Below are 24,103 nucleotides of genomic sequence, written 5' to 3' on the forward strand. Positions count from 1 at the left end.
TCTAGGTCACCGACGGCCAACCAAACTTTCGTTGACTACATTGACCACCATAGACGGTTCCGGAAGTGCCTGGGAAAAGCGGCCATCTTTCAAAATTTACGAACTCACATCAGTTTCCCGGAAATGGTTGGGCCGATTTTCACAAACTTAGTCCCAAATGATAGCTATAATATCCCCACAGATGTCTATAAAATTTCGTACGGATCGCTTATATGGGTCCGGAAATATAGACTAAATCGTCCGGTTACATATGAAATTCCCATATAAGTCGGAACCCTAATTTTTTTCAATGGGGGGACCCCATGAAATTTCAGAAATCGAATTCGTATTTTTGATGCCAAACATCTTTAAAAAGCATGAAACGTCGAGATTTTATGTTATCTCGAAAAAAATTTTTTTTATGAAAATCAACTTTTTGGAACTTTGCCGATTTCGCCCCTTTTTTCAGTTCAATATTACCGTGGCTGTTTTTTCTTTTACGAAATTTTAGAACTCGAATAATGATTTATTTTCCTGTATATAGTTGTCATGTGATGTATAATAATAAAATGTAATATATGCATTTAAAAGTTTTTAATGAATATAAACAACGCACACATTCTCGTGATTCATGATTGAGAAAGGCACAATTGCACCGCTAGGTGGATTAAAATAGGTTTTTTAATCTGGACTAACAGGACCATAGCGTAGTCTTCTGGTGCCTTTGGTAAAGTCTCAGTTATGCGCCTCTTTAATGTCTACTATGCCTTTTTGCAGTTCGACTTTCAAACTATAATTTTGTGTACATCCTAGGAATGATACTCCTATCCTGACTTATTTTATGACTTAACCCATGATGCCTGAGACGCGCGCCAAATATTTTGGATTACCTTCCGAACCGAAATAGAGCACCCAATTTGTCGGTTCGGAATACATTGGGATATATATACCAGAGCTTAATTTGATGTTAGTTTGGATGTATAGTCTAACTGACAGCAAGTTGGTGTCAGTTACTGACGACTGGAACACGAAACATTCAAATCCAAATTTTCTAATACATACCATTTTATGAATTTTCAGCTCAGTTTTGTTTTTCAATTTTAGTGAATCCGTTCTGGAGTTATAATGGGGCAATTTTATGGTTGTCCATTAGACTGGTTCAATTTTTGACTTTTAGCTCCACCAGACTTTATTGATTCCTTTTATGACCCTTAGTAATTGTGCAAATTTTGGTACCGATCGGTTGCGTCTCCAAACCCTCCAAAAATTTCAAAGTTCATATGGAAATTAGTATGGAAAATCGGTTAAAATTGAAAATAAATTCTTAAAAAATCACCTCATCATTCAATTCATGAGAACACTATACATTTCTAAAGGTATTCTTCTACTGAACACATTCGTGGAACATTGTAAGTTTGTGAAAATTCGCAGAGAAAAGTTATTAACTAAAGAAGCAGCATGACATCAAAACAAGTGGATTTTACTATTAATCATAGCAACCCTGTTTGCAGAGCTGCATCTGCCATACGAGAGCGGTTGGTGGTAAGCCTAGTTTACACTTGTAGAACGATGGAGCTATTAAAACAGGGTTGCTATGATTAATAATAAAATCCACTTGTTTTGAAGTCATGCTGCTTCTTTAGTTGATAATTTTTCTCAGCGAATTTTTACTAACTTAAAATGTTCCACGAATGTGTTCAGTAGAAGAATACCTTTAGAAATATATAGTGTTCTCATGAATTGAATGATGAGGTGATTTTTTAAGAATTTATTTTCAATTTCAACCGATTTTCCATACTAATTTCCATATAAACTTTAAAATTTTTGGAGGGTCCGTAGACACAACCGATCGATACCAAAATTTGCACAATTACTAAGGGTCATAAAAGAAATCAAAAAACCCTGGTGGAGCTAAAAGTCAAAAATTGAACCAGTCTATTGTCCATTGTTGTGCTACCAATAAAGGCTTCTGATGAAATTTGTGACATATTATGACGCACTTGTCGTTCCACTTTTCAACGCCGTTGTTATTTAAGCGCTAAGTAGATGACTAATTGAAAACACGAATCACGGATAAAATGTGCTAACCGATTTGTAATAAACTGTGAGAAAAAAAAATCTAGCCAAACCCGGTCACCGCAAACTTCAGTTCAAATAAAATTCATTATGTCAAATATAATCGCACACAGCACCGCTGGTGGTAGGTAGGATAAATTTCATTAATCTCGACTTGACTTCACAAACAGCAGCGGACCTTTTAAAGCAAAAATCGCGTACGATATAGAAGCCCCGGAGACATAAACCCTTCGAGTTGGCTCTGATGGTTCGTATACAATAAACGACGTGACGATCTAAACTTGCGCGCTTGTGCACTCTCATCCAGCCTCCGGGGCTTGGCAGCAGTAACCTGCTCACGAAACCGGAGCGCACCCAACCCTCCCCCGTAACGTAACCCACCTTCGACGCTTCATACTATTGCATAGCAGGCCTGGAACTATGAGATAACTCTTCTACGGTGGTTTCGCTGTGACTTGGCACACGCCGCGGCCGCAGCCTGCGACTAAACACCGAGCAATATTTCACTCCAAGGTAAATAGAAGCAAAAAAAAACGAAACCAGCGAAACATTTCTTTCAGATGGGATTTTACTTTTTTTGCGCAATCGGCGTACCTCCGAGACCCAGTCACAGCCGGACTGGTTGCCCTCGTTTTCGGTTCCTTTACCGGCCACCACCCGCCCCAAGCTCTCTCACTCTAGCTCTGATAGTGGTCCGCAGCAACCCTGCCAGCAGCGGTGGAATCAAGAGAGCAAAGGCCGACCAGACATTTATTTGTTTCATTTCATTTTCATTTAATTTTTTTTTTCACTTTTTATTGAACCGTGTTTAACTGGATTACTATTGTAAGATAGCGAGTGGTTGTTTCTTTCACTCTACTCAAGCATTTAAGTGCATTTCTGTCTGAATGACGTACTGGTTGACTGACTGACGGATCGATTTCGGATTTGCTGTATTGTGATAATAATAACTCCGAAAAATCGGATATTGTACAGTGAAATTGGCAGCCAAAGGTAGGATTTTCGACGGTGGAGATCGAACGTAGTATCTACGCATGGAATATTCCAAGGTTTCACTATCGATCAATTTATTTTACTCATGCTCGACTATCAAGGTTGTGATTTGGAGCTTTTTCTATCCCTATCAAACATTTTAATTCTATGATCTGATAAGAAAAAAATATGCGTATGCTTATTAAGCTAATTACCCGATTAAACGAAAAGCCCACAGTGCCCATTCAACCCATGAAAAAATTGTTCCTAAAATCGTGAAAAAAGTGCCATGAATTCTGGAACAATCATGTTTTTACATCACGTAAACAGGACCACGAACAAAAATCATGTGTTTTATAATTATTTTCAATTTCCCTTCAGTAACGCCCGCATAACGCATTTATTAGTGGAAGTATTGGTTTTTGGTTTGTGAACTTCAGTCACGGTTCTCGCTATGTCATTACTAAATCGATTTTCTGTACGTGAACTGGTTCGCAACGTAATGAACATTATTCATTAAACGAAAGGTCATGATGTTATTCATAGAATTAGAAACATTGGTCCACAAAATCAAAACATTCTGGATATTCTCTCCTGAACTATTTCACGAAACTCAGAATTTTATTAATCATATCCATTCAATCCTCGTGAACTAATTCATGATTCCTAATATATTTGTCACGTCCCATTATCCGTGTTCGTGAAATAGCATAGCATAGCAAAAACGACCGAACTGATCATGGGTGGCTGATACAGTGAAATCATTTTATACAATAGTATAATTCAATGCACACCTGGCCATGTCCTTACGATCATTCTGAACATTTCGTTCAAAGGTACTAAGTCCCTGTGATGAATATATTCTCATTTATTCAAGTTTAAAGTATCGATGTCGTGGTGTACTGACAGTGTTGGAAGAAATAATTAATTTCTGCATTTGGATTGAACCATAAGTTTGAAAATCGTTATAACTATTTTTTGAAAACTCGTAGCCAGTTACCGTCTTCGACAAAGTTGTTAAACAAAGTTTGAATTATCGTTTTATAAAGCTGGTTTATCATATTGAGTTAAATAGCGATCTTTATTAACGTAAATGCAAAATAATTTATTTCCCCATATAAAATCCCATACAAACTTTAAACGCAATGCGCAAACCCGGGAAGCAACCGACCGCTCCCAAACATTTCACAGGCATTTGGGACCACAAAAGGAACTCAAAAAGTGCTGTGCTGAAAAGTGTCATTTTCGAGCCACTCTAGTAGGCATAACATAAATTTTTGGTATCTTTATGATGGCTCGAATTATTATTGAAATCTGATAGACTCAATTAAGACCGTCTTTTCCTTACTATTTAATTAATCATTGTAGGGGAATTGTATTGAGCATCGGATGTTAATTTGTGAGCAGCTTGTAGCACTGCGAAAGAAGAACCTATCTTAATTAAAACGGTTTTTTATGTTCCTTGATCGCGACAGTTCTGATGAAAAATTGTTTTGGAGCCCTATATGCTCCAGGGAAAAAGTAAAACATGAATGGGCTAATGTATGTTTTTTAAATATTAACTTTTCATATTAAAGTATCGCAACGTTCACTTTTTAATGCCTTTGGAGTACTACAAATAACACGGTGCCATAGTGATTCAGTACTTTTCAATTGACCTAGGTTATAGATTTCATCAAATGCAACATAAAATTATGTATGAGAAATGCTGTATACCCTCAAAATCTTGATTTATAGCCAAAAGTTTTCATATTTTTCGGGACCTTCGCCGCTGAAAGATTTTCTACGCGGTCATTTTTAACTGATTTTCAATTTCTGTGTTCTGCAAAGAAGACGAAAAGACCTTTCCAACGGTATGCTATGTTATGTTCTTTTGTTTAAAATACTCTGCGGGTTTAGGACAACAACTCGTAAACAACCAATATTTTGCGTTTTTTTTATGAAAATTAGGAAAATTACTCAATTTAATCAATTTAGAGAGATTTAATTCTGCATCTAACGACCTGTTTATCTCCATATTCGGCTACAATCTTCAAACTTTAACTTTAAAGTTTATACACATGCTTCCAAATGTATACGCAATCGATCAAAAAAAATCGAAATTTTTTTATGGGGACGGCCCCTTGAAAGATCATGCGAGCAAGTTTCTAATTTGAAAACGCTGTCATTTTTCAACCAATTGTGATTGAAAATACCGCATAACACTTTTAACAAAAGAATATAACATAGAATACCGTTGATAGGGTCATTTCTTCCTCGTTACAGTATTCCCAAAAAGAAAATAAAACCGGCTGAAAAATGACTGCGAAACTAATATTTTAGACCCTAAAAATAGTTTTTTTACCATAAATCAAGATTTTGAGGGTATATCAATTTGATCAAATGTGGCTTTGTATTGTATTTGCGAGCTCTCGTCTAGAGTAGAACGCTTTTTTTCGCTGTCAGTTTTCTGCAGTGTATTTTAATAGAAAAAACAGTTTGTTTTTCACTCTTAATGCCGTAATTCTGATAGTGAATCATCAGTGAATCATTAGACGCAGCGTTCCCGGGAGGACAGTTACCCACGTGATGTCAACAAGAGACTATTAGTTGCTGTGCTTGATCTGCCGGCTTTTGGGACTGCTTCTGCGTGCTGGTGTGAAGTCCAGACGGCAGTTCGGAAGTCGTGAAGGCACCACGGAGTTCCCGGAGAGATTTTTCCATGTTATGTTGATTATATTGACTTCCAATATATGTTTATATACATTTGATTCGCCTTTTGTTTTCTCCGTCATCTATCAAAACTGTTTCGGTTCCGAGCGTTTTCAATAAGTAGATGATTGGACTATTATCAACATAAAAACGCTTGTAAGGACGTAGCCAGGTGTGTGGAAATGAGCGGGTCTACGTCATTGCAGATCGTGGCGAAAACTGATATGACAATAGATGTGCTCAATTCTGCAACACCACCCTACGATTTGTGCAGGTGTTCATGCTATGCTATGCTATGTGGCTTTGTATTGTATTTGACCTAACCTAACCTTTACTAAATCACTTGAAAAGTACATTCTTTTTTATTTTGTAACCCCGTGTAATTATTCATTATGGTACAAGAGTCGACAATTTTTTATAATATTTGTAATATTTGCAGTATTTGTAGTATTTGTAGTATTTGTAGTATTTGTAGTATTTGTAGAATTTGTATACTAATAACAAGGTCGTCGAATTGTGTATACTTCCATGTGTTCGCCAGCTTCTACCTCGTGCCTCAGCTTTGTAAGTAATTATTTGTCACAAATTGGGTCCTTTATATATGCTTCCAAACGACCCCAGATGAAAGGGCGGCCAAGAAGCTTCTACCATAATTCCAAATTTGCGTAAACAAATTAATAATCGTCATCATTATCTTAGTGACCTAGTGACCGAACAATCCGGATAACCGAATCATAATTGAATGTATTTTAGAGTTCCAGGTTATTTGATCTTGAATCGCTGGTTCCCAACCTCCTTGGACGCCCACAGCACGCGGTACTGTACCGTATTTTATCAGCCTTCCAATGCCAGCATGGACCACATTCGCAGCAGCAACATGCATTGTTCCTTCGCGGCTAACATCGTTATCATATGACACTAGTGTTCTGACATATATGAATTTGTTTGTACCGTACCGTACCCTATCGATTTCCACCTCGAACTCAACGTCGTGCTGCCACGTACTTTGTCTTGTCAGAGTTTATAGTCAGTTCGATTCTTGCAGCTTTCCTTATGAAAGGCAACAATGCCTCCTCCACTGCTCTGCGATCAACGCCAATGATGTCGATGTCATGTTCCTTTTGCACACCCGATCTTTGTATCGCTTGATTTTATCTTACCCAGCATCATACGAATCAGCCTAATCAGTTTTGTCGGGAAACCATGCTCAATCAGATGGTGAGTCCGCAAGTTGTATTCCCGGAATATATTCAGAATTTATCGCTGGGTAAATATTTGATCCGTCGTTGATCGTTGATCGACCGACAAAGCATTCAGCCAACAGGGGCAGGCTCCTCAATAGAACACGAGAGACTACCTTGTAGGCGCCATTGAGTTATGCCTAGGAATATATTGGGTCGTATGAATAAAAACTAGCATGTGCTCAAATAGTAGTAAATGCTCGAAAGCAAAGTAAAGTCTTAAAAGTTTGTAGTCCTTCTTGAAGATAGGACATATAAGGCCATTCAACCAGTCCAAGGGCATTTTTTCTTCCACGAAGATCATCCCGATAACGGAGTGGATTGTTTCTCACTGGTCTCTTAGACTTTTAGAAATTCATCCGGAATTGTTGTTAAGCTCTCGGATACCCTTCCGTCTAGCAATCAGTGAACAAAAAAATGCTGGTTTGTTTACCCCTTGCTAATCGCCGGGTCCACTCACTCAAAACAAAATCCCTTCGGTCGATTAACGTACGCTACCGCACGAAACTAACTTCTATAGAGCACTCATTAGACCGGTTCTCTTGTCGACTATGCTGGACCAACGCACCTGATATTTAACAGGAACGGAAACACCTTTCCAATGGAATTAAAAGATTGAAAATACAAAGTATACTTTTTGAGTTAGAGACATTTAAAAACAAACAATTGTTTACAAAAAAAGTTCAATAGCTTTGTAGTTGAGTTTTGATAGTTTGTGTAGAACGATTTTTTCCCCAAATATAATTCTCTATCACCGCTCGAGAGATTCTTAACCATGAACTAAACACTCTGTATATGATAGAGTTCCTTGGTTTAATCCCAGCAAATTAGTCTGCATACTCCCACTACGTCAAGTGCGTTTGGAAACTCATCTCAGTTGAATCTTTTGAGACTGAGCAATATGTATATAATTTTGTTCGATTGCATCCGTCGTCTTGATCCCCTACTTTGTAATAGTCAATCGCCAAAATAATATAAATTCAAGCGTTTCACCCACACTTGATTTTGATCGGGATTATTGAAACTTGAAGAATTATTAAAAAAATGAAAAAGAAATTTGTTTAGTAGGAAATGCCGCCCCCTGATTTTGCCGCTCGGGGCGGTTGCCCCCTTCGCCCCCCCCCTTAGCGCCGCCACTGGGAAAATGGGTTGGGGATTTGGTGTGATTCCAATGATATTCAATTAAACATGTAAGTAGATAATAAAAACAAATATAAATTGGATTGATCTCGCCAAATTTGCTCAGCTGATCTGTAACAAGTATGTGTTTCAAGCAGTACCTTTCCGCCACTGCTCCGGGTATCATGCGTCTAAAACAAACTGCACAATTTCGTAAATCCGTCGGGTTACCTTGAACAAAACTAATTTTCACTCTTGCCAGTGATATAACCTAAGCTATCCCGCTTCAGTCCGTGCAGAATTTGTTGTTCAAAGGAATTTTCTGCGTAGCCAGGTTTGTATTGTCACTCGCAGGTTGTTTTAATACTTTGCTCGTAGTTGAAACATTCATCACGAATGTCTATTTATCTACATCGTAATCACAGTTTATTTTTCAACTTCATGAAAAAGGTCGACGAATTCAAAACGTTTTACTTGGGACTATCAAATCAGCACAAAGCATATCTCATCTCAATAACCAAATCTTGAACACGTTTTCGGACACTATTATCATGGACAAAAAATCAAGACGGAAAAGTGACACCCGATATTTTTTCGGCCGTTTTCTACCGCAGCTTACTACGATCCATCAATTATCCGTGCTTGTTAAATAGTTTACAGTTCACGAATAACTGGTTCATGATACCTAGTGTAATAGTCACGACTTACAATTCGTGCTTGTGAAATAACTTTCGAAATCATAAAATATAAGCCATATATTCGTGAACTGGTTTATGATTCCTAGGACATGATTTACGAATGATTTTGCGTGCTAGTGATAATTCAGAAGATTTTTCACGTGAACTATTTCACAAAATTTGAAGAATTATTCGTGGAATCATTTTTGTTCCAGCTGCTAGCGACCAGTAAGGAACTCGAACATCGCTATTCATTTGATTAGGTTCAGTATTAAATCTGGACAGGAAACAAAAACTACGCCAAGCACCACAAATCACTTCCGTTATATATTTCAAAGAACAAGATACCGCGAATCAGTCACACTTTATGAATCAGTTCATATTGTAACATTACACCGAGTAAAAAAACCGGTAGTAACCAATAAATAACAGATCGCAATAAGGCGCAAAGAATTTACGAATACCATCATAAAACTGCTGATATCATCACCATGAGCCACATCTTCCACATGTCAAATTCAAAAGTAAGCTCTAAACTAAAATACCACGATAACATGAACAGATAAAATTATAAATTATAAATTAAATCATAGTAGGCTACAGAAAATTTAACTTTTGAACCGAAAGAGATAGCGCTTGGCTGTCTTCGACAAAGTTGTAAATGGGAGTATTTTTATAAATATTGCAGAAGACATGTTATTTCTGTCACTCATAGTACTCGAGTTATGAAAAGTTCTCTATGGTGAACTCCTTCATTTCCTATTTTTACTTATAACTTTTTTATTTCTGATTTTTCGCATTAACAATGTTCTAAGGTATTTTTTATCATCACAAAACACACAACTTTTCCGAAGAGATCAGATAACTGTGAATGCTGTGTGAAAACTTATAGCTGCTTTTGATTTAATTTTGGCCTGTTTTCGAGCCTGTGTAACTTCACTATCGACAAAAATTGTAATTATACTATAAATCATTCTGATAGAACTGGGTTTCACCTACAAAACGAAGGTAAAATTGTTTATCCGTAAGCACCCGTTCAAAAGTTATACACTTTTGAAAACTTTATGTCTGGCCCTCCTGAAGTCGCGTGAATGGCTCACGCTTTCGCTAGATTTCCTGAGTGACGCGCACTATGTGTACTAGCACGTGTACCGGATGGTTACTACTTATATTGAATCATTTTCCAACGGGTGATATACAATTTTATATCGTTGGAAAATGATTCAATATCAGTGGTAACCTTCCGGCACACGTGCTAGTACACATAGTGCGCGTCACTCAGGAAATCAAGCGAAAGCGTTCAGTTCATGAATTTAAGAATGGATTTTTTTCCGTGTGCTTATTTTTCATCCGCCTATTTCCGCTACGAGGTCAATCACCGGCGTCAGAGAGATGACACTTCCACTATCTGGACTAGAAATCGACCCATGAACTCATGGATCGGGTACCAACGGCTTTTTTCACCTCAGAAAAATTTCAACAACCTCGGCTAGGATCGATCCTAGACCAACTGGGGTAAGTGGCGGTCACGCTTATCACTCAACCATCGGCGCCGTCACTTATGTCTTTTGTTATACTGAATGAAATTAATCAATTTCTTCGTCGTTTTGTTGAAAATATGTGTAACAATGGCGTGTCAAATTTTTGAATATATACGCCATGAACTCATAACGAAAATACTGTTTTTTGGAAAGTCTTTCAAAAACGGCTCGGAAATACTGGAAATTTCCATCTCATTTTGATCAGAGCCGTCAATATGGTGCACCAACCGTACACTAAAATGATAAATGAGTTTTAAATATTGATCCGCTGCAAATTTGTTTCTATAATCATTCATATTGATCTGTTTGAAGCGAACGACTCATGCCGAGATGAAAACATTTGTGACCAGTGACCAGTGCACCTGCTACCAGCAGGGGCCAATATTTTTATTTCCAATAGATGAAAAGTAGCAAAGACAACAAAAAAGCCGATTTTAAAATATCCGACCGAAGTTCGACAATGATTGCGATTCCCGCTAATTTTATGCATTAAACCGCAAATATTGAACAGAAAGAATTGTGATTTTAGTTGCATTCTGATTAGCTTTTAGGAACTTTTTTTTCGGGTGACTGCTTATCAATACCGGGAGAGAAGACGACTATAAGGATGCGGTCGCTTCCGTGAACTGATTGCATTATTTAGTTTTTGTGAAGACTCCGTTGAGCATCTTTAGATTTGAATTAAAATCTCGAAGTTTACCCACCTATTTTTATCTGCAAAAATAATCAAATATTATTGAAATTGCCACTAGTTGAAACATTGTTTCTTTATTTTATCATTTTTGGACATATTTAATTCCCTACTATAACTGGTAATTTTGCACTTCATTGATTACAACGAATCATGTATTGTGAAATAACTCTATCTTTAAAATTAGTGGTTCAGCCTGCTCCAACTCGGCCAGATAGGGATACTAAAAGCGCGCAATGATACAGATTTAAGATTTTTAATATACGAGAATACGACATATTGTTCTTTGTACAAACATTATGCGAAGACAAAGAACAATATGTCGTATTCCTGCTATGTGCAACTACACCGTTGCGGTTGATGTTGAGTATTGACGTACCCATGCATCTATTTGTGGGTACAAGGACGGCGACAAATATCTTTTCCCAAGCGTTCTTAAAGATGTTTTGAATGACGAGAAAGTTACAAGCCCGACCAATAACTTAGTACCAGACCGGGCGAAATCAAATTATAAGTCCTTGTTATTGCTCAGACCAAGCTACATACGCCCAATCACAAATCAGTTTTGTAGGCAGACGGCACATCAAGAAGGTCAATCGCATGTCCTTCTAAAACTCATTTAGAGCTATCAAAATCAGTATATAGTTTTAACATTGTTGTTTAAAGCATCACTATTTCTCTAGTCGTGTAACGACTGACTCCAATACTCTAACTGGTTAATGATTCCTATTATAATAGTCACGACAGACCATTCGTGCTAATTAAATAGAAACGATAAGGGAATCGTAAAATATTGATGTTCTCATGAACTTATTCATGATGCCTAATTTTTTTAATCACAACTCATCTTTCGTGCTCAAGGAATTGTTCACAAAATCACGAAATTTTATTCATGGATGCGTGAACTCGTAAAATACAGTGAAGACCTGGTTTTATCAGCCCCTTGATGAATTTTAATCTGACAAAATGGGGACATTGACATAAACGGGATATATTTTTTTCTATCTTTTTAAGAAAGCGAAGCTGTTAAAATATTTTTCTTTTGGTCCTGAGACATAGCCTCGTAACCCTTTCTGCTAATCAGTTTAAAAATCACTTAAAAGACCTAAGGGGTCAAGCAAAACAAGCAAAATTCAAAAAAATATAGGTATTTATATTTTTGCATATTTTGCATCGCTCAGATAAGAAAAGTGTGCTTTAGAATCACACGGATTTTCATATAAGGCTGACAAAATCAGGCCTAGAGAAAATCGGGGGCTGATAAAATCGGGTATTCACTGCAGTCCACAAAGTTATAAAATATTCATGGACTAATACATGATTCATAATCTGCCTTGCGTACTTGTGATATTTAGAAAATATCCTTAATCAGTTTAGATTTCATGCATACATGTTCATGAATTTTTCTCGTGAACTATTTCGCAAAATGTGGAATATTATCATTTTTGCTCCATGAATTTTTTAATGAAATATCAAAGTCGTGTTCACTGAGTGAGTAAAGGCGCTATAACCTAGGCTCATAAATCAGGACAGGTTGAAATACCTCTATCCTATCCCAGCAAGTTAGGACCAAAGGAGTGACATTAACCTTTTTCGCTAAGTTACTCCTAACGATTTATCAAACCCCCTTTGGACTGAAACGGTCGGTACGATTGTTCATGCTTATCCCTTGCTCAAGGTTCAAAATGAAATGAATAATGCTGTATAATTTTGAATCATCTTCATTTTGTACGCTGCACAGTTGTCCTAGCAGCTTTAATGGTTGTGTCACGTAGTTACCATATGTGCCACAAACATTAATATTGACAAGAAAAATTGTAAGCGAACGTTTACAATTTTCCAGGATCCCTACATGTACTGGCTGTGTATGTGTAGACTATAAAACATATTAGCCCTTCAAGAACTTTGCTTATTAAACTGACGGACAACATAAAATAATTGCCAATTGCGATTGCGCGATCAAATCAAATCAAATGGAAAACAGAACTACTAACAAATCGTTACATGACTAGTTAATGTTCTATCACGGACATCAACATCCACGGAGTAGCTTATGCTACCCTGCTCTGGTGTTTCACAAGTAAAATATTATGATTGCTTCCAATTAGTTAGGATATGACGATTCCAAACTGATTCAACGAATCATGTTACGATTATGCGTTTTATCACAGAACTACGGATATATTTAAGAACTTGTTTTATTTATGATACCGTTACTACGAAATACTTGATGTTACAAATCATAGGATATGTTTTAGAAAAGTTTTTGATTTGTGATTTTCTTACTACGGAATATTGCATGTTACAAAGCTTCGCATATCATTAAGCTTTAATTTTTTGTGATATTATCACTTCAACAATACTTTTGAATGCCACAAAGCTTCGGATATTTTTTCAAAAATTCGTTTTTTCCTCTGCTGAAAACATACTGATGTTCAACTTCAGTTCGTTGCGATTATTTTATCGTTATTACGCTTTCTCGGACACAAACATAAAATGAAGATGGTGTAAATTATTTGCACTTTTTATTTTCGATTACTTCAAAAAGGCTAAAAAGGTAATGAGCGTATTTTCACCCTTATTCCTATTATGACCGAGGTGGTATGCCGTATAGTTTGAAATTCTGCAATTAGGCGTCGCTAGTGAGGGTGCCATTTGTTCAAGCTACTGTATCTCAAGATTCTGATTTTTCAGAAGGTTGGTGTCTTCGACAAAGCAGCTCATGAGATCAAAACGTACGATGTAGTATGTCGGATAGTTCAGGTTTCGATCGCTAGGTGGCGCCAGTGAATGTCATTTTTCTCGACCTACCTAACTTCCTGATTCTTTGGTAAGTTGATGTCTTTGGAAAAGATGAACAGGAGATCAAAACCTACTAAGTAGTAGAGTACATATTTCGGAATTCTGACACTAGTAGGTGAAAGTGAGCATATCATTTATTAAACTTACTCTATATAAAGTTACTTGTTTTAGCCTATTGGTATCGCCGATAATGCTGTGGTCATACACCGAATAGTTTAGGATTCTGCCATTATGCAGTGCTAGTGAGTATGCACGTTAATGATTTATGAATGTCAAGATCACGAATAATTAGAAGTGTTGGCTTTTGCTACAGTTTTTGGTTCAAGTAGATTGAAACTGCTACCAGGCGGAATCTGGGACAGGTTTGAACTAACAAATCTAGGATATTGCATCGGTCTGGATCTAGCTGAACACTGATGGCAAAAATAGTTCGCGTGATTCCTCTATGGTTTTTCATCCTGCACAAAGATTTCGAAAATTGTTGTCACTGGAAGTACTACAGTAACCTTGGAAATGGAGCCAATCCGGGAGGGATAACATGATGTAACGCGGTAGTAACATTCACTGTTGGGACTCGGTGCATTGTTCATAGAAACCTTTCAACGTCCAATAATACCTTTCAAGCCATCATATTAATCGAAGAGAGGGTTTTCTAGCTATATATATATTTTTTTTTTGAAAAGAAGATATTGCATCTGGTTTGGAAAAAACTCTTTAAAAAGTCAATATTTTTCAATGAAAGAGGTATACTAGAACAAAAAAACTAACATATTTTTAATGTTTCAAGTTTCTTTAGAGTGCAGATATATTTCTCTATATATTTTGAATTGTAATTTAGTTGAAATTTGTACTCTCCCGGTGGTAAAAACCGCTAAATACTCCTTACCAAAGGTTAATATATGTTTATTTTGAATAGTTGCATATGGCGCTAAAGACACGTAAACAAACACATTTTTAGTGCGTACAGTATGCACAGGACAGCACCATAAAACTTCAAACAAACATGAGTCGTTAAGGGGCGCGGGTCACCCACTTTTGAGTTTTTTTTAATTACGACTTACATTATATTCAACGAGACCTGTTTCGTTTCCCAAACCAATTCAAATTGATGTAGATGGCTCCTCTCACTATGTGCACTTCGAGCCTGTATTCAAACGAGCTGTGAACAAACAAAGCTTTGTAAACTACCGTTTGCGGCAGCCGGGCTAAAGTAAGCAGAAAACTGCAACGAAACGTGAGGGTGATGAAGGAGGAGCAAGACTAAGGCAACAACGTAAAATACTATCATGTACCTACTGTGCACATTATTGCTTCAAAAACACCACATGAGGAACGTCACGATCGAGTCAAGTGCAAGCCGAGAAATTGTTCGTGTCACACTCATAATAATCGACCGAAGCAAAGTGAAACAAGTCAACCGAACCGTAGCGTGCAAAAGTTAATTACAAGCCTGCTGCGATGCCGACATGTGTACCGAGGTGTTCTGGAAACGGTGGCTGCCAGCCACCACTGTTCTATTTCACAACAATCGAGTGAAATCAGACCGCGGAACCCTTACACGGACCGGTTCTCTATTTATTTGAGGGAAAAGGGAAAGGTTAGGTCAAGACCACCTCGAGATGCTATTTAGAGTTATTGTCTGGTCTGGTGCAAACCGCACAACAGTCTAAGATATTTCGCTTCGGAAATAAATCATCAGATGTTATTTAGGTGTTCCAGCGGGGATGTAGAGAGCGCTGCTAGACGGAACACATCCAACACTTATCAGCACTGTTGCAGGCTTACCTATTTCATAAATCAGATCCAATGCCATTTATTCAACGGTGCAGTGCTGGGATAGGAATGCGACGTAAGCGAGTACAAACTAGTCATGATTAATGGTAAATGAGTTTTGATTGTGGTTAACAGGGAATGAGAAAACGAGTTGAGATTTTTTTTTCGAAAAGGACACTCAGCAAAATCATTGTTTCTGGGAAATAGTGTAATTTGGGATTTTAAAAACTTATGTGAAAGACTCTTGTTGTTTGCAAAACTCAAAACTGACTCTCCCACTAAACACATGATCTCAACACCCCTATCTCTTCGATCGACATAAACAGCCATTTCCTCATGCACACCCCAACTCGTCGATTCGCTTTAAATCCCGTTGTAAAATTAGTGTGAAAGTTGAATTGAGTTTTCTCTAATTGATTATGGCCAAAATTTCCATATTTACCTTTCCGTCGCTTGCACTCCTCTCGGCGCAGGCTACTCTGTTTTGTTTTGATTTTTTCCACTACAAAAGCTGCGCCTCCAATTCGGAACGGTTTTCTCTTTGAGCGATTTTCCTTCAGTAATAATGACACTCGCCTGGCTGTGTTTCAACTTGCTATTAGGTTCCGAAATGCGATAAGGTTTTTCTTGTAACGGGTGAGCTTTTCTCGATTTAGCTAGGTACCGGCACTTGCTCTAAACGGAAAGTGAGGAAAAGTTTCCATTCGAAAATCACGCACAGTTTCAATAAACCACGAAACAGTTAAGAATTATAACTGCCTACTTTGCCGCCCGAACCGCTTCAACTAGTGGTAAATAATAGATTGATGAGTAGAGTATCAAACAATTTTTTTTCTTATTTCAAACCTCATCTCTACTCTTCTCCGGTATGCTCTTTACGGATACTTTTTCTTTCGACACGTTAGATTAATTCGTGCTGAACATCGAACGGCTATTTCGGGTTTTCTTTTTGTTTCACGCTTTTCAGATACCCCGAATTCCAACGAATCGTTGGTAAATTTTTGCCAAAAACACGCGGCTGCTGTAACTATAGTATGGTTTTTTTTCTATTACTCAAGATCATCTCAAAATTTATCCGAAAGAAAAAAAAGCCCTTATTGGAAGTGAGAAAAAAAGCATAGTTTTATCTTCCATTGTGATTGTTATGGCACAATGTGTTTCAAATGCGGACGAGTCGACAGATGGAGGGGAAAACAACCGGGACAACACTCTATAAAACATAAAAAATAACACCTCTTTGGAATGGTCAGTATGGTCTTGAAGCATTCAGCAGAGAATGGCCTAATAACAATTTAAGAAAAAGAAAACGTCAATAAAAAGCTGACTTTTTTTCGCACCGTGAAAATTTAAATAATCAAGCTGTAACAGCACGACTGTACGATATTGCTGATCGTAGTAGGCGCAAATAGGCGGGTATAGGGTACAGTGAGTAGCATAGATTTGGAGACGGTTAGATTGTGTAAGCTAAAATTAAAAATTTAAAATGCAAATTGCTTTTACGACTCATGAAAAATGAAATATGAACTATAATGAAATCAAATGTATTGCTTTTGAAGAAGTGTTGTAATTTTTTTAATTATCAAAAATATATTATAAATAGCTACTGAAATATGGGCGGCGATTACTTGTTCAACGAACGATCGCAACATAAAACTTATGGTTCTTACAAGTGTTGTACTACTACTTTACCCATTTTAACAGTTGTTATAAGCCAATTGTACAATAAGCTCGCACGTGGTAGTTTTTGAAGCTCGCTTTGAATTCAAAGTTATAGGCTAAATAAATGTTTGCCACCCTTTTTCTTAGCGACGAACTCCGATGTTATTCCAAAAAGTGTAATGAATATGTTGAAGCCTATACTACGCTAAAGGCTACAGGTACTTTTAACAGCATGGTCAAAATTACGCCAACGAATTAACTCCAACTGGTCGCTGTTGGAAGGGCCAAAAAGCGTTGGATCCATGGACAGAAGGTGTTATGCGCACCACACAAGAACAGCCCCAAGGGACTAAGAATCTACTTCTAACAATATAATCCACTCAAGGTTGGTTTATGTGAGAATAGTGTGTCAAACTCACCGTGAATAATAGATAAAAAATTTATCCCAAACAACTTAAAAGCATTTATAGCTCACACGATGCACATCAAATGAGCGTCACAATACACTTAAATTTACATTCAAGAACATGTAAACATGTGCTCCGTTCACTTTGTTCAACCGAGTTTTACATCAAAGTGACGCAATATTCTACTTATCATAATATGCAAAATATGTCGCAATGCTGTTCACGTCAAACGTAATTTTCATTTTTTTTTCTAATTGCGTAGGTAGTCAGTGAAGCCTTTCTGATGACTAGAGCTAGGCGATCCCCGTACTCTAAACCAAGACACCGTCTTCATCCCCACGACAAGGCATAAATCCCCGACTACCTACGGGGAACGTGCCATTTGAGCCAATATATTGTGATTCGTGATTCCTCATCCCCGCATATTTGTTTATGAAATGTAGGTAATGTATATTGTAAATATGAAATTGAAACTCGTTATAGCATATCGTATGAATGAAATTTATGCTTCAATCTTGTCAAATTAGGGATAATGTTTCTAAATGTTCGACCGGAGCAGTTTCCCGGTTTATTAATGTGAATAATGCTGCGTGAATGTAATAATTACATATTGCTATCAGTTCACAAATATTCACACCAATTGTGTATCCAGTTCCGTACGTTTACTTAGGCCCGTAGCGGGTGGTTGGCCAGGTTGGCCCCCGCCAAGGGCGACAGCCTCAAAGGGACGCTGAAATCATGACCGGCTTTTTAATTTTTGTGAAGATAAATTAAGTCAAGATAATATGCCTCTTACAAGTGAACTGAATACTGAAAAGGTAGAGAATGTAAACACCAAAACTAAAAAATGTTGCAAAACTAATGCCGTTTCAGCTCAAGAAAAAACTGAGTCAAGTTCTAACCACAACTGCTGTTTCAGCTGACTGATCCCCATATAGAGATTATCTGAGCGATACTCTTCCAAAAGAGCATAATGATTTGTCGTAGCAACGTAGCTCTTTTTAGTTTTTTGCAAGAGTGCTTAGATCGACTTTAAAGAGAACATTTTAGATTCCTAGTACCCTAGATCATATGGACTCTCGTATAATAGGCAAACCTATTTTTCAGCATTCTCAATGCAAAAGTCATCCTCACGATTCTCGGTACAAACAGCCGAACAGACAGACGATTCTTGCCGAAGAAGATGTAATTGAACACCAAAGTTCACCCGATACGAGTTTTTAAGGGACACACAATTTTGTCCCATCCAGTGCGATTTCCATTCAAAAACTTTCGCTCATCGAGACAAAGGGACTTTCAAGCACGCACAACTTCGAATCGGTTATTCCGCCGTCGATTTCAACTTTACCAGCGGACATGTAGACGTGGTAGTCCTTCGTACGAGCCTTGTCGCCACCAATGTCATTTGCTTGCTTTAGATAGAAAATCACAACTCTGAACTTATTTGGAAGAGCTTTAGGGATATCTGTCACTGTTCTTTACAGTCATTAGTTTTTTAATTTTTACAGTACTCAAATATGATCCAACGAAATTCAATCAATGTTTTTAAACGGGAAGTCGGAATCTGGATCTTTTCAGGAGGGTTAATTTATGCCCGGGTATAGATTCCAGCGCAAAGTGAGAACTTAAAGAATACGAAGGCAAAGACAGAAATCACGGGAATTATAACAAATTAAAAGATAAGCCAAAGGATAGTAATGCAAACATAAGCGTGGAAGTCCACAAGGAAAGACACTTTGAACGGATTTAAACCGAAACTGTTTGGTCAAGTCAGCAAAACTTTCCTATGAATGAGGAAACATCCGACTGCACTGTAACGTTACTTTGACATGCCCAATTTACGAAAGAACTTGATGTTATCGCACTAAAACACCTGCTCCTCGAGTTTGTCTCAGTGGAATTTTATACAACGTATGTTGCATTCACATGTCGATGTGAAATTCTTTAAACTTTTATGTCTGAAGTCTTTCTACTGCGGTATATACGCTGACAATACTGCAAATGCCTTTTTAGCCACAACCTTAGGAGAGTGGAGCCATATCCATGTACACACGAAATCATTGTTCGAAAGTTGAACTAAAAAGAATGACTTTTAACACCAAAAGGGCGCAAAAGTGAGACCAAGGGCACCAGAAGGTCATGCTACGGCTCGTTTACTATAAATAACAAAAAACTTGGTCGGTAATATCAGAGACATAACTGGAGTGAAGAATAATACGCTTTTAGGTGTCAAATTGAATGTTAGTCATGTAATGGCGTGTAATCCTTAGACCGACTTCGATCGGTCGCCTGCTTATAAAACTTTTTCGCACTATTGCGTATTATCTTATGCTAGATTTCCAAACCAAATAATTATAATTATAAAATAAAAAATAACTAAATGTATCTGTATGTTCCTGAAATAAATCGAGAACCGGTCTCTTATACAGATAAAAATAGCTTTCGGAGGCAAAATTCTCACGTCCGGCTGAATCGAGTTCAAAATGCCATTGTTTGAAAGCATAGGTTACTCTCGGTAGCCGGCTGCCCTGAGTACAGAAAACTGAATAACTAAACAAGATATTTTCTTTTCCACGTAGCCATATACTACACGAAAAGACAAACTAAACGGTCTACTTTTGGCGTTACAATCCACACCACTTGTGTTGAGTAATTTCTATTTCTTATACCTTCTGTTAGGTTAGTGGTGCATCCACGCAACCCCCCTAATTGAGCGATGGAAATACGGGCGATTGCCAATTGTGGATAGCATTCTATTGAGGTATATTAATGACACAAGAGCAAAAAATTGACTGAAGTACTTTTACGTACTCCTATGTAGCAAATAGCGCAGAATCGAACCGATGGAAATGAAAGATTTGGAATCGTGGTTGCCATTGGGAATTGCCAGACACTCACATGCACTTCTACGTCAAGGATACACCAAAGAAGCCACTTGGAATCGTAGATGTTTGTGCTTTCACTTCAATTATGTGTATCTAGTCTTCTAAACAGTCCATTTCGGATGATTTCTAAATAATTCATTTGTTACGCTCTCTTGAAGGCTGCATTTCTCCAGATTTAAAGATGTGGCGGAACAGTTTTACTCTATTCTGGCCTGAACTGGCGTTCTGCCACTATTAGCAGTTGTCGGGTAACGCAAAATCGATTTCATAATATTCAAAATTTAAGGTTGAAACTACATTCCTAACATGTGTGTACTTTCATAGAACATGTTCAGTAACATTGTTAGATTTAAGAAATTCCATAACAAGTACTAATTTAATTTATTCTTAAAGTTACCATTTCTACATGCGATTAGTAACATAAGTTGTGGCTGCTGTTAGGGCAAAAAGATAACTGCGATGGCTGCGTCAAGAACCTCAAAATGAACAACCAGTACTATCAGTAAGTAAGTTACTACTAACGACGGTGGGTTCACATTCAATAAGTAAGGGAAAAAGCCAAGCAGAACGTCTGATCGCAAACATAAAGGCAGCGAGCACGATGATGACATGTTCGGAATTATTCAAATATCTAGGATTTTTGAAGAATTTATGTTCGCAAATATACCTGGAAAGCGCGATTTAAACTTTTGAAATTTTGTCTTTTTGTTCAGCCAAATCTTTACGATCCAAAATAAGGTTTAGGGGAAAATATATTTTAACTGCGTGTTATACTTTATTAGGAAAAGATTTGAGCAGTGCAGTTATTGTTTCATGCTGTATGTTTCAAAGTTTCAACTTTCGGACTGATTAACGATATCATGTGACATCATATGCAAAAAATTTACATAAATTATGTAATAATAGCAACACCAAACTTACTCGAATCTATAAATATGGGTCAGCTGAATCATTTAAGCATCACTCGCTTCCAACACATATAAGAATACACATCGTGTCAACACAGGTCTTACTTCCTATTTACGAAGGAAACTTGCTTTTTCATTTCCCGATTTTAAATTTTTTTTTTTTTTTTTCAATTCGTTTATTTGATAAGGCAGGTTTGCGTTAGCTTAAAGGTGCCAATTTTTTTTGTTTTACATTTTAAATTACTTAAAACTAGGGGCTTACATATTGATTTTTGAAATTAAACTAAGGCTAATTTATAGCTATACATATACACAAGGGGGTAGTATAATTTTCGTAAGATTAGAGGGGTCATTTAGTTTTTATGGCAATATGGTTTGACATTTTTAGCAATGAGATTATTGGAGCAAATAATGTTTAACTAAGGGGGAAAATTTTTACGACTATCTTAAAAGTAGAAATAATTAGAGGGCGTGATTAAATTTTGTAAAGATTCGGAGACATTAATTAGAGTTATTTTATGTGGTAGTAGAGTTGGGCATTTTCAACGAGATCATATAATATAATAGTTAAAACTAGAAAAGGCAAGAAGAGCTAAATGCTTCATGAAGATATTTGGGGGGGGGGGGGGGAAGGGGTGTTACTTCTGTGTATAAGAGTCAGGGGAAGTAGGGTGGACAAACATGGCAGGGGGAGAACATTATTTCAGTTTCAGACTTCGGGAGATCAACGGATGGATTACAGAATCAGGGTGGTCTTCATCAGGAAGAATCATGTACTGGGACGCCGGGTGGTCGTTCTCGAGATGGCAGGGGTTTTTCCAGACGATTTCGTAGTGCGGCTCAGATGTTGATCGGCTACATTTCGAGTTGTGCGTGTGATGTTCGTGCTTTAGGTCCCGTGTTTGTTGGCTCATTCGACAGGGATGTTTTGTGTCGCCTTGGAGTCGCATCAAACCATCGTGGGTGTATGGTACAGGTGGAAGAGAGCGCTTCTGAGAATGATAAGGAAAAGGGGCAGTTAAAGTTGGATATTGATGGTTTTTATGAAGGTGTATATAAGGGACATATAGAGGACATCGCGGCTTGCCAACACATCTCGAACCGGGACGTTGGGTGGTCTTCCTCGGGCCCGGAGGGTGTCCATAAGCCGAGACCTGGCGGAACTGTACTCGGTGCACGCCCAGACTATGTGCTCTATATCGTGATAACCGTCGCCACAAGCGCAGATACCACTCTCCACGAGCCCAATACGTCGGAGATGTGCATCCAGCGTGTAATGGTTTGCCATGAGTCGGGACATCACACGAATGAAGTCACGACCCACATCCATCCCCTTGAACCAAGGTTTCGTCGATACCTTAGGGACTATCGAATGTAGCCACCTTCCTAGCTCCCCATTGCTCCACGAGGTTTGCCAACTTTCGAGGGTTCTCTGATGAGTAATACTGAAAAATTCGTGGAAGCAAATTGGTCTTTCAAAAACGTCACCTTCAATGGCACCCACCTTAGCTAAGGAGTCCGCCTTCTCATTGCCCGGAATGGAGCAATGAGAAGGGACCCACACCAAGGTAATCTGGAAAGATTTGTCAGATAAAGCACTCAGTAGCTCCCGTATTTTCCCCAAAAAATACGAGGAATGCTTTCCATGTTTCATCGAGCGAATAGCGTCAATAGAACTCAGACTATCCGAGACGATGAAGTAATGGTCTGCGGGTAATGTGTCAATGACTCCAAGGGTATACTGAATAGCAGCTAGTTCTGCGGCGTAAACTGAAGCAGGGTCACTGAGTTTGTAGGAGGCGGTGAACTTTTGATTGAAAATACCGAAGCCAGTGGACCCTTCGAGGTTTGATCCGTCAGTATAAAACATCTTAGAACAGTCGACTTCTCGGAATTTATTATAAAAAATATTTGGAACCACTTGTGGGCGTATATGGTCCGGAATTCCAATAATCTCATCTTTCATGGATGTGTCGAAGAAAACAGTAGATTCAGAAGTATTTATGAAATGCACACGGTTGGGATTGTAAGAAGAAGGATTAATATATTGCGCCATGTAGTCAAAGTACAGGGACATAAAACGGGTCTGAGAATTGAGCTCAACAAGCCTTTCGAAATTTTCAATCACCAACGGGTTCAAGATATCGCATCGAATGAGCAATCGATATGAGAGTTCCCAAAATCGATTTTTCAGCGGGAGAACGCCCGACAGGACTTCGAGACTCATCGTATGGGTCGACTGCATGCACCCTAAGGCGATACGCAAACAACGATACTGAATTCTTTCGAGTTTGATGAAATGTATGTTCGCGGCGGATCGAAAGCAGAAGCATCCGTATTCCAGTACCGACAGTATCGTTGTTTGATACAACCTAATTAGGTCTCCTGGGTGGGCACCCCACCACGTTCCGGTTATTGTACGAAGAAAGTTGATCCTTTGCTGGCATTTCTGTTTCAGATACCGAATATGGCATCCCCAAGTACCTTTCGAGTCGAACCAGACCCCTAGATATTTTACTGTGAAGACCTGAGCTATAGTTTGACCCATTAATAGAAGCTGTAGTTGTGCTGGTTCACGCTTCCTAGAAAATACAACTAGCTCAGTTTTCTCCGTGGAGAATTCGATACCCAGCTTAATAGCCCATGCAGACAAATTGTCCAAGGTATTCTGTAATGGTCCTT

The 24,103-nt window shown here is 37.9% G+C and overlaps 1 protein-coding gene across 2 annotated transcripts in view; it reads right to left on the minus strand.

Annotated features, from left to right (window-relative positions):
* LOC131692925 (uncharacterized) overlaps positions 1 to 24,103 on the minus strand; it is a 111,510-nt gene that overhangs the window by 80,773 nt on the left and 6,634 nt on the right. The window contains exon 1 of one of the 2 annotated variants that reach the window (XM_058980336.1): positions 16,005 to 16,140. The exons of the other annotated variant lie outside the window; for it this stretch is intronic. The gene's annotated coding sequence lies outside the window, so the exon portion shown is untranslated. Of the gene's footprint in view, positions 1 to 16,004; positions 16,141 to 24,103 lie in introns of those variants that run through there. 2 annotated transcript variants of the gene reach the window in all.

This window comes from Topomyia yanbarensis, chromosome 3 (assembly GCF_030247195.1).
Source record: "Topomyia yanbarensis strain Yona2022 chromosome 3, ASM3024719v1, whole genome shotgun sequence".
Classification (NCBI taxonomy): domain Eukaryota; kingdom Metazoa; phylum Arthropoda; class Insecta; order Diptera; family Culicidae; genus Topomyia; species Topomyia yanbarensis.